Source organism: Topomyia yanbarensis, chromosome 3 (assembly GCF_030247195.1).
Source record: "Topomyia yanbarensis strain Yona2022 chromosome 3, ASM3024719v1, whole genome shotgun sequence".
NCBI classification, from domain to species: Eukaryota; Metazoa; Arthropoda; class Insecta; order Diptera; family Culicidae; genus Topomyia; species Topomyia yanbarensis.
In genome coordinates, this window is record NC_080672.1 from 227,622,030 (window position 1) to 227,632,895 (window position 10,866).

The following is a 10,866-nucleotide window of genomic DNA, read 5'->3' on the forward strand; positions in this document are numbered from 1 at the left end:
AACTTTCTCGAAAAATTGCGAATAAATAAAATAACAGAGAAAAAACTATAAATTAAAGTAAGTAATAATGATAGCAATAGAAAAAAAAGCAAAAGTAAGGAACATAAAAAGATGGATAAAATAAAAGTATGGAAATAGATAAAAAAGGCAGAATCTTAAAATTGTAGAAATACAAATACAATCCACAACTTGAAAAAATAGATCAATGAAATTTTATCAAAATAAAAAAAAACATGTAGGAATAATAAAATGGAAAAAATGAGAAACATGGATCAAATTTCAAATAAGGGTTGTGGTTGGATTTTACGCTATGCTGGTTTCGAAAACATTCATAATCCTATAAAAACATGAATTATTACTTTATTTGTGTTGGTATGTTAGCACGCCTTAAAATATTTTACAAGAATGTTGCAACTGATTTCTAGTAAATAGTTCAAAAATAAAAATAAAATCGTTACGTTCAGGAAGCGACGTTCAAAATCTCACGATCACTCCTCCAAAACGAAATGATTTTGTATGCGGATTTAACTTGCTACATTAGCTAATCTTGCTAACTAGATGATTTAGTTTGGTAGCAGAGTTAAATTTTCTCTTCGAAATTTAGTAATTTAGTTGGACGTATGCTTCTTAGAATCATTGACAGCTGCAGTATTGTGAACTGAGAGATCTTCTTTTCATGCTCCATGATATATATATATATATATATATATATATATATATATATATATATATATATATATATATATATATATATATATATATATATATATATATATATATATATATATATATATATATATATATATATATATATATATATATATATATATATATATATATATATATATATATATATATATATATATATATATATATATATATATATATATATATATATATATATATATATATATATATATATATATATATATATATATATTTGTATTTGTATTTGCACTTGTATTTAAAATTTGTGTTCATTTGACACTAAGTTTTAATGAACTAAACTAAAAATAATTAACCTAATGTAACAGCAAACGGTGACGAAATTGTGATGAATTATAATTGAGGTCAAAGTGCTTGGCAAGCTCGTTGAAGCGGCGAACCATCGCTAAAATCGGACTATTAGCAGCGTAGTTGGTGTTTCGCATTTCGATGTGTAGTAATGTCCGAGGGCGAAGAACACGGGTTGGGGCGTAGAGGTTGAGTTGTCCAAGGAGATCGGGAACATCATGCTCAGCCAACAGAAGCTTTGATATGAAAATGACCTGCGAAGTATGTCTACGTTCTTGCAAAGTATGTAGTCCTGATAGTCTGCAACGGTTCTCATATGGTGGCAGGTTCAACGGATCATTCCAAGGCAATTGACGTAAAGCATATCGTATAAATTTGCGCTGGACAGCTTCAATCCTTTCACTCCACTTTACATGATAAGGGCACCAGACGATGTTTGCAAATTCCAACTGCGAGCGCACCAGTGAGCAATATAAAGCCTTGAAGCACAGAGGATCCCGGAACTCGCTAGAAATTTTGAACATAAAACCTAGAAGTTTATTTGCTTTGTCGATGATCGCTGACAGGTGATTGGTATAAGTTAGCCTTTCATCTAGAATAACACCTAGATCTTTTACGTGGTCAACGCGTTGCAGCTGAGTTCCGGCAATGTTGTAGTTAAAATTAAGCATGTCTCTTGTACGATGAAAACTGATGACAAAACATTTCGTAACACAAAGGATGAACAATTCATTGAACATGTTTCTTTGACACCAATTGTAAAATGTATCAATGAGACACTGTAACTCACGGCAATCGGCTTCATTCCTTATCACAAGAAATATTATCAAGTCATCGGCGAAAAACAGTTTCCCTCCACGCATTAGAACAAAGACCGCATCATTCACGAATAATGAAAATAGTAATGGACCTAGTGACTACCTTGGGGAACTCCGGAATTATTACAAAAAAATTCAGACACGTTGTCACCAATTTGCACGACGCACTCGCGGTGAACAAGGTAGGATCGAAGCCAGCATTATTGTATGAAGTAGCAATCAGAAAATTACAATTTATACCTCTTTTGAAAGGAAGTAATCTTAGTATTTGAATGGAGATATTTTTGTTTCTAGGAAAATATGGGAAAGTGGGGTACTGGGTCATTTTGGCCCCAAAATCCCATATGTTTCAAGATTTTTCTGCTCCAGTTTTGTTTGCATTACATTTCTAATTTAGTATATTGGGTGTTCAGCCACAACTGGTGACTTTTCATCCCTATTGTTTACATGATTCAGTTAATTATTATTATGTTATAATATGCTTTCGCAGTTAAGTATATTTTTTTCAGTAGGATGTTTTAAACCCAGTTGTCTTCTGAATAAGGAGCTAAACAAATTTTATAAACTAACTTATAAACTATAAAGAGAGCTAATCGTTGCAATTGAAGATTGCAATGATTTTTGTCGGAAGTTGCTTATAATACTGTTCGTCATAATTTCTAATGTTTCTATGTTTGCGAGTCTATTCAACTCATTTGTGCTAAACCAGGGAAGACGCTTCAAAATCATTTTGAGAATTTTATTCTGAATATTTGTTTATAAATTAATAGTTTGTTCTTAAGGCAGAGCCTAGATTTCCTATTTATAACAGGGTATAAACATTTTATATATTTGTTGCATTTTGTTTGGATTCTCTCAATGTGATCCTTAAAAGTGAGTTTTTTTATCGTAAATCAATCCCAAGTATTTAACTTGATCTGACCACGTTAAATTCAAACTATTAAATTTAATAATATGGTTATTATTTGGTTTAAGAGAAGAAGCTCTTGGCTTATGCGGAAACACAATCAATTGTGTTTTTGCCGCAGTAGTGGAAATTTTCCATTTTTTTCAGGTAATCATTGAAAATATTTAAGTTTCGTTGCAGTCGACTGCAGATAATACGAAGACTCCTACCAGTGGCTGAGATGCTAGTATCATCACAGAAAAGTGACTTTTTACAGCCTGTAGGTAGATTTGGAAGATCAGAGGTAAAAATATTGTTTAGTATTGGTGCGACGCTTGATCCTCGAGGGATGCCTGCTTTAACGGGTAGCTTATTAGATTTACAATTCTAATAAGAAACCTGTAGGGTACGGTTAGTAAGATGATTTTTAATTATCTTTATTATGTAAATTGGAAAATTGAAATCCCACATTTTGGAAATTAATCCTTTGTGCCAAACACTGTCGAAAGCTTTTTCGATGTCTTGAAGAGCAACTCCAGTGGAATAGCCCTCTGAGATATTTGCCTCTATCACGTTAGTTACTCTCACAAGTTGATGAGTAGTTGAATGTCCAATACGAAATCCAAACTGCTCAGGAAGAAAAATAGAATTCTCATTGATATGTGACATCATTCTAGTTAGGATGATTTTTTCAAATAATTTACTAATAGAAGAGAGTAAACTAATTGGTAGATAGCTAGATGCTTCTGCTGGGTTTTTATCTGGCTTCAAAATAGGAATAACCTTAGCATTTTTCCATCTTTCAGGGAAGTATGCTAATTCAAAACATTTGTTGAATATTGTGACCAAGTATCTCATGGTGATTTCGGAAAGGTTTTTAAGGAGAATGTTGAAAATTCCATCATAACCTGGAGCTTTCATATTTTTTGACTTTTTCATGATGGATTTGATCTCATCATAGTTTGTTTCAACAATATCGTCCAGAGACAATACTTGATTTGAAACGTTTTCATATTTTAGTAAGACTTCGGTTTCAATAGGACTCACAACGTTGAGATTAAAATTATGGATGCTTTCAAACTGCTGAGCAAGTTTTTGAGCTCTTTCTTCGTTTCAAGAAGTATGTGGTCACTTTCCTTCAAAGCTGGAATTGGTTTCTGACGTTTCTTAAGAACCTTGGAAAGTTTCCAGAAATGTTTAGAATTTGGCTTGATTTGTTCAACCTCTTTCGCGAATATTTCATTTCTTAAGAGTGTGAATTTATGCTTAATTTCTTTTTGTAGATCCTGATAGATACATTTCATAGCAGGATCGCTAGAACGTTGATATTGACGGCTTCGAACATTCTTCAAGCGAATCAGAAGTTGAAGATCGTCGTCAATAATAGGAATATTAAATTGTTTCTGTATTGTTGGTACTGATAAATTTCTAGCATCAACTATAGAATTACTTAAATTTTGTAATGCCGTATCAATGTCAGGTTTATTTTGTAAATCAAGGTCATGATTAAAATTATTCTCAATATAAGTTTTGTACCATTCCCAATTCGCTTTGTGATAATTGAACACTGAGCTAATGGGATTGGAAACAGCTTCTTGAGAAAGTGAAAAAGTTACTGAAAGATTATCAGAATCAAAGTCAGCATGTGTAATCAATTCGCTACAAAGGTGACTTTGATCTGTCAAAACCAAATCAATTGTTGATGGATTCCTTACAGACGAATAGCACGTAGGACCATTCGGGAACAAAATTGAATAATAACCAGCAGAGCAATCATTAAAAAGTTGTTTACCGTTGGAATTGCTTTGAGCATTATTCCAGGCACGGTGTTTGGAGTTAAAATCACCGATTATGAAGAATTTCGACCGATTTCTTGTAAGTTTTTGTAAGTCTCCTTTCAAGAAATTCATTTGCTCGCCAGTACACTGAAAAGGCAAATAGGCTGCAACAATAAAAATGATACCAAGATTAGTGTCAACTTCGATACCCAAACTCTCGATCACCTTGGTGTCAAGAGACGGCGTAACTGCGATTAACCTCTATTGCGATTCCTCCGCCGAATCCAACCATTCGATCAAATCGATGAATAACAAAATTAGAGTTACCCTTCAATTTAATATTTGGTTTTGAAAAAGTTTCGGTCACAACGGCTATATGCACATTATGTATCCTCAAGAAGTTGAAAAATTCATCTTCGCACGTTTTTAATGAACGAGCATTCCAATTTAATAAATTTAAATGATTATTTAAAGTCATTGTTAAACTTTAATTTCATTACAATTTTGTTAGCAAATTCCCACCCCGCTTGAAAAGCTTCAAACATGGAGGTAGAATTTAACATAGCAAACATCATAGGTAACATAGAGTCCAGCAGGTATTTTAATTTTTCTTCCGTGACGCTACCTAGATCCATTGGACTAAAGGAAGCGTTGGGTGCAAACGAGTTTGTGAGCATGGTACCGGTAGCCGTTATTTTAGCCTTGTTATCTGCCACTGAAGCATAAGATGACACACCATTGTAAAATGGTGTGACAGAGGTCGAAGAAGTTGTTAATCTATTTTGAATCGGATTAACACGTTTGGGCGTGTTTTTTTGAAGTGTACCTGAAGAAGTAGGTACATTTTTATTTGCTGTTTTTGTTGTCTAGAACGAGAATTTATAATTTTTTCTCGAACAGGACAACCCCAGAAATTCGATTTATGATTTTCACTACAATTAGCGCATTTGAAAATTTTTGTGGTTTTTTGCACCGGACAAGTATCTTTCGCGTGCGATTTATCACCACAGATCATACATTTGGAATCCAAATGACAATTTTTGTGCCGTGCCCAAAGCCTTGGCATCTACGACACTGGGTCAGATTTTGAATTCTGTCCCCATGTCGTCTATAATGTTCCCATTTTACTCGCACGTGGAACATAAAACGTGCTTTTTCAAATACTTTCAAATTATTAATCTCATTACGGTTAAAATGAATTAAATAAAGCTCTTGGATAATTCCAGAGCGTACTGGCGTGTTCTCGCCGCTAGCCTTTCTCTTCATAAGAATATCTTGTGAAGGAGAAAAGCCAAGCAAATTTTTCAATTCGTTGGATATTTCATCCAAACTTTGACCTTGTGGTAGCCCTTTCAAAACAGCTTTGAATGGTCTAGCTGTCTTGAAATCATATGAATAAAATTTATATAACTTCTCCGTAAGATACTGCAGTAGTCGTTTGTGGAAAATCAATTCATCCGTTGTAACTCGACATTTTCCTCTTCGGCCAATCTGAAAAGAGACTTTCACGTCCGGAAGGAACGTCGAAAGCTCAGTTCGAAGGGCCTTGAAGTCGGAGATCATCACTGTTATCGGCGGAGGTAATTGCGTTTTCTTCTCATTGGCATTATGCGCAATGCGAGGAAATTTAGAAATTTCATCAGCTTCACATTCGGATAAAACATCGAATGAGTTGCTGCAGTCAATTGAACTTTCGGATGGAGAAGATACCCTTTTCCGTTTAGCTTTAATTTTTGGCACACGGCCTTTCTGGGAGGACCCAGGGATTGTAGCGCGCGCCGCGCTAGTGGTTCTGGTCCGCGAACTTGTCCCCCGGGGAACTCAAACAAGCGGCTTAAAGCGCCACCTCCGGAGAGGACAGAATGTCACGTTTTATTTTGCCCAGCAAGAGTCTTAACCACAGGGCGGATTCCTTTAATGAACCCGAAATAATTAATTAACAATTCGGCAGACTTGGATGACTATTCAGTGACTTCATGTTAGAACGAATAGCGCGAAAAAGAACCTAAGAGAATTACGTCGTTCGGTCAGTCAAAGAAACCACCACTCACGCGTCTCATCACTGGAACAATTCCTAAATTCCGATTGTCCCGTAGCGCTTTAGAAGTGGAAGTGGAGGGGGTTGAGATTCCCAAGCAATCCTAACTTGGAGTAAACACCAAAAAAGACCTAAAAAACTACCGGACGAACGACGTGAGACTCCTTCTAGACCGAGCTAATCATTATTACGGGGAACACTAAACTGACTCCAAAATACATTTTACAGTTAAACTCCAAACTAACAACAAACATTTTATTCAAGGCAACATTTTAAATTTTAACCAAGGTTTATTTCATCATTTTGTACTTTCATTTCCCCTATCGTTTTCTACCTGCATATCGTGTGCGGTTTGACTATAGCAATATGAAACTCTACTATAATTTCTGTGTGCTTTTGGCCTAAAGCTTGCGCATGATAATTGTGTTACTCACTCAGTGGTTTCGATGTGGGCTTTACTACTTGCCATAACGCTCTGCTTATTCACGCGATCCGTAGCATGTTCGCCGCGTGAGCAAATCCGGTGCCAATTCTGGTCGACAAACGGTGGATTATGGAAATGGTAAGCTAACTTCGATTTTATTTGTATTTTTCTAGGTAGTTTCTAGGGAGATGGATGGGTGTCGATGGCCTACCTACCCCACCGGAATATACCATACGGAAACTGGAAACCAGCGGACTTCGAGAAGGAAAGTTGGATTCCGATTGAAGGTAAGTTTTTTGAACAGAATCTAATGGTAGGTTTACTTTTAGGAGGAACCGGACAGCAACACGGACCATATTTTCATCCAGAATGACTGGCCAAAAGTTGCCATAAAAATTAGCCCATAAGTTTCCAAATAAACATTAAATAAATAAATGAATAGCACAAAAATTAAATAAATAAATAAATAACGCAAAAATAAATAAATAAACACTAAATAAATAACATCAAATAAAAAAACAAATAAATATTTCATAAATAAATAATGCACAGGTAACTAAATATTTGAATAATTTGCATTCATATAAATAACAAAAATATGAACATGAAATTTTACAAAAAAAAACGCTTCTAATCCACCTAACAGTGTGATGAGACATTTCTTATAACTCGTTTGAGAACATTTAGAACTTGATACTTCGCGATGTTTTTGATAACACATACTACATGGGATAGTGGCAGGACTCAGAGAATCGCTCAAATCAGCATAGGACAACATCAGTGCTAGAAATCTCAAACCAAATCAATGGGAAAGCGAAAAAATGGCCCATAAAATAGACATACAAACGAATTATTGCTAATGCTCTGTTAATAAAATATCTAAATTCCTCAATCAATGCACTGTGGTGGGAAAACTGAATTTTCCTAAAGGGGTTATGTATGTTGTACTGAGCCAAAAAAATCGAATTTTTTTTTGAATCGATTTGAAGTTTATACTTTACTCAAATTTAAAACGCGACTGAGAACTAAGAAATCAACGCTTTTTCTTGAAAAAGGCGATAATACCAGTGACACCATTCAAAGAAAATCAACAGTGAAAAAAATCAAAACTTAATGAAGTATTTGAAATTATTAAATTAAAATTTGTGTTTGCTATTGAAATTGACAAAATGATAGTATCGCCCCTTTGGCGATTGTTTACTTTTTCGGTCCCACCTATCAGCATTGAAGTATCGCCCTTACGTTTTTTACAATACAAATTTTACAATTGGTGGGGGTTTGGTGAAAATCGATCTTACTGTTCAAACGGCACAATTCCGAAACCGTAATTTTTGAAGTTTTAAAATTATGCAGAATTAATTTTTCAGAAAATAGTAACAGAGTTCGTGTCTTTAGCGAATTTGTTGAGACTTTATTGTAGTCATGAATATTAACCTGAGAAATTCACCATAAATACTTCTTGGACATGCCGTCAAAATTATTTTATCAAATGATGCGCTGTTTAACGTTTGTAAAACTCATCGAAGACACTAAACCTCCGAAATTGGCGGTTTCAAAATGATGCTATCTTGACCTTAAATTACTGTTTTTGAACATCTGACCTATAAATATAATTGGTCATACAACAAAAATCAAATGCTCATCAAAATCGATAAGGACCTGCTAGAGTCGAATGGAAATCGGAAAGTGTTATCCTCGTTATTAATCATATTACGTTTTCGTCTCAAATCGATGTATTCCCAAAATAAAAACCTGTTTTAATCCATCTAGTGGTGCAATTGTGCTTTTCTCATTTGTCCAGACTACGATTCCATGGCTGGTTATGTTCAATATAATGGTAAAAATGAATATTACTTGTTCTGTACGATTTGCACATACATACAATGGATCGACAGCCACGATCTTAAGATACTATGTGTCGATACTGAAACATCGCTTGAAACCAGCGGCGGATCATGGAGTAAGATCCGGGAGGTCCGGGTCCTGCCGAAAATTTTCAACTTGTTAAGAAATTTTAAACTAGTTTTAATTTTAAAGTGGCAACCCCTCACTGCATACTCCCTCCGGGCTGGTATGATTGACGATTTTTAGAGTGATTGCATAACCTTTCTATATGAGAAAGGCAAAAATGTACCAAAGTCCAAAAAATCCATTTTTGTCAAACATCATTTTTTCGAGTTTACATCAAATCTCAATATTTCATGCATTATAAAGTCATTTGGCATCAAAAATACAAATTTGATTTTGAAAATTTTTCATTTCAGTTTATATGGGAATTTGCAGTGTGATTGCACTCTTCAACTCGTAACTCCGGAACCGGAAGTCCAATCAATAAAAATTCAATAACAGCCGATGGGAGGGTTGTACCTTTCATTTGAGACTAACTTTGTTCAAATCGGCCCAGCCATCTCTAAGAAACAGAGGTCACATTTTTTCCACATGCACACATACACACAGACATTTTCGATCTCGACGAACTCAGTCGATTGGCATACGACACTCGGCCCTCCGGGTCGGGAGTAGATTGACGAATTTTAGAGTGAATGAGAAAGGCAAAAACATTTTTAGCAAATGTTGAAAGTTTTGCATTTTTTTGGTGAGCAGTTCTATGTTTCATAGACATTAAATCAATTTTAGCTTCGCTTTCTATTAAATAAAGACCCTTATTACAGTACATCTCTACAAAAGCGAGCTCAATTTGAAAAGAAATCTGATGATTATGATTAATTACAGAACTCTGGAATTTCTATTGGAATGTTTTCAGGCAGGAATTTGATATTGATGCTATTAGACAACTGTGAAATCAAGACCAATAGATCAGTTACATATCAGGACCCCATTCCGACAATTTATCAAAAGTCCTCATCATGTTTACATCAACAGGTTATCAATGTACGGATCAGATAATTGTTATTGTAATATTGAATTAAATCAGTCAGCATCAATAAATTTTCAACTTCGATCCATTTTTTTGTGTCTGGTGGGGGGGGGGGGGGAGTTGTATGGTGTTAAACCCCAAAAACTTCTCTTGGCTATGCCGTTGCTTGGAGTTATTTACTTCGCTTTCATTTTCCGATATGTTTCAGATCGATCCGATGGTTATAAGTTAGAAAAAATTGCAGTCAGAAAGTTCGTACAAATGAACATTTTTGGACTGATAAATTATCAAGTTCCTTCCAGACAACTTGGAAGTGTTGGGTGATTATTTCTAGCGGTTGTAGATAGAAAAATGAAATACAAAATTCGTTTTATCGTAATAATGTTTGGCTTATTTCAATGGATTATTACTATATTGAACAATAAATAGGCGACAAAAGGTAATCCACAAACAACAAGCCATAACTTTTAAAGTATTCAAAATAGATATTTGAAGTCTTCAGTAAAGTTATTCGCAAAAGTAAGAGCTACAAATTTGCTGAAGGCATCATTTCGATATAATCACTTCCAAGAAAATTTGTGAAATTATCACACTCATAGAGAGATTAATCAGTAAAAGCACAATACCAAAAGAAAGGGCGTATTTCCTCCATTATATTCTCCCAAGATACTATTGACCCAAAATAAGCCGTTTTGGCGTTAATAATAGATTACATGTTTTTGGTCATATTTTCTGGCAATGGGAAATGATAAAAATCTTTCGTCCGCATTTAATGTTAAATATCTCTTTTGATAATAGTCCAATTTCAACAATCTATAGCTTGTTCGAAAGGTATTTGTTGAAGCTGTCTAAAAACATATATAGTGTTAATCTACGTTGTCAATTTCGGCAGATAAATTAAAAAAAAAACTACAAAAAACGCCATTTTTACACATTCAAACATTCATATCTTGGAAATTAAACATCAGAATCAAAAACAAATTAATAGCGTTCTTACTGTTTTTTAGTTCTTTTATTTAAAATTGGTTTA